Raw genomic sequence first — 1998 nt, 5'->3', positions numbered from 1 at the left:
ACACACACACACACACACACACACACACACACACACACACACACACACTGAGCTGCCTGTCCCCTCTTCAACCTTCTCACAGTCAGAGGCCAGACAGGGTCAAGCAGAGGGCGAGACATTTATGAGGTGCAGATATTTGTGCAGGAAAGCATTCCTCCTGTTGACACTGAGGAACTCAGTCTGGATGCTGACCAAGCTGAAGCAGACAGGCAGTGAAATGTGAGGCAGGCRGACTCGTCTGTCCGCTGAGACGGAACAGGAGCCACACTGGGAGCTTTCTGAAKGGTTGTTCAAATAAGAAAACTGACGACTTGATCACTTGGCAACCTTCTCTCCTCCTCACTGATTTTTAATCAGAAAGAAGAGTTTAAATTTTATTACTGCGATTTCTATGAATGCTCTGAATTTTTATGTTAAATCCCTGATGAATATCATTCGTTCTGATTTAAACACATTAACCTTAACACCCTGGCACTTTTAACCCTGCCCTCAGCTCGAACAGCACACGGAGTGTCACTTACCCCCCATGCCACTGATGCAGGAAGGGCCGCGGCTCGGACACGGGGCAGTGGCCACAATCAACACAAAAGCTTGTGGCGGTAAACAGCACAGTTTGTGTTCACTGGGCCACTGCTGGAGGTGACTGATGTGCCCATTAGCCTCTGCCTGGGCACTGGGGGGAGGAGAGCTGCCGGTGCTCTGGCTGCATGCAGAACAAAAAGACCCCTTGGGTCTGCAGAGAAAGGTCAGTGACCCATATTGTGTCTCCTTCAGGGCTCGCCAGTGGTCATTGCACTGATTCAGGTTCGAGAAATTGGCTTTGTCAAAGCTGATGAGCACGTATGCAAACGGACAGATGCTGGACAGACGATGGATGGTGCAGCTGTGTGGAGGAATATACCTGCTGCTCCGGGCGCTGAAAGGAGAAGGGTACATGTAGCCTCAGGCGTTTTGTGCTCTAATAAAAAATTCTGCTGCCAGGCTCAGTTTTTTAATCTAAACCTAACAGGAAGGGGGGGGGGGGCATGTTTTGGTTTCAATGCGTTTCAAGTCATGCATTGTGCTTTATCTTCCACTAGAGAGCAGCCTGTTTTACTTTCATTTGTCCTGCAATAAAAATGTTTGTATAGATATATTTTATGTATTCAGGAGAAACAGTCAGTTTGAGCTGCAGTCTTCAGATCTGTTTTTTCATTTATGTATATTCCAAKAAAAATATTTGACTTGTAATGTATTTATATTTAAAAATGAAGCACAATTTTAGAGTATAGCCATACATTTAGAAAAAAAAACTGAAACGTGTTAGATAGATGTATAGAGACAAAATCATCATCTCAGGGCTCTTTCAAGCCTATTACATGACACTAAAAAACTGTTCACTTCAAGAACAAAAAAAGTACAATATTTACTGTGAATTACTTTAACTTTTGAATCAACCTCATATTTTCAGATAAAGAACCCAGACTTTATCTGATGCTGTGACARATCTGCTTCCATCAACTAAGGAGCACAAAGCTCTAACTTTGTTCAGTCAKAGACACTGATCTGAATCAACAAATAAAAGAATTTGGCAGAAGATGGGCTTTGTGGTCATCGACACTTTGCAAGTAAATCCAAGCACACACTAAAAAAACCGCAATAAAGGAAGAACAGTAAATTTGAACAGATTGTGTGTCTCTCTCTGTGTGTGTGTAAGGTGTGCCCTTGTTTTTACTACTTGGTGGGGACRATTTTTCAGGAAAATGCAGCCTCGTGGGGACCGGGTGCTCCATGGGGTCCAAAGCCCGGACCCCACTGATTTCGGGTGCTGGGGTTGGGTTTAGGACCAAGGTGTGAATTGAGTTTTAGTGTCAGGTAGGTACCTGTGAGGTTAATTTTAGGGTAAGTGGTCAGGGTTAGGATATAAAATTTACAAAAATGAATGAAAGTCAATGGAAAGTCCCCACAAGGATAGAGACATAGTAGATGTGTGTGTGTGTGTGTGTGTGTGTGTGTGTG

This window comes from Austrofundulus limnaeus, unplaced genomic scaffold, assembly GCF_001266775.1.
Source record: "Austrofundulus limnaeus strain Quisiro unplaced genomic scaffold, Austrofundulus_limnaeus-1.0 Scaffold389, whole genome shotgun sequence".
Lineage (NCBI taxonomy): Eukaryota > Metazoa > Chordata > Actinopteri > Cyprinodontiformes > Rivulidae > Austrofundulus > Austrofundulus limnaeus.
The sequence above is the reverse complement of the archived record's forward strand: the minus strand, read 5'-3'. Positions refer to the sequence as shown.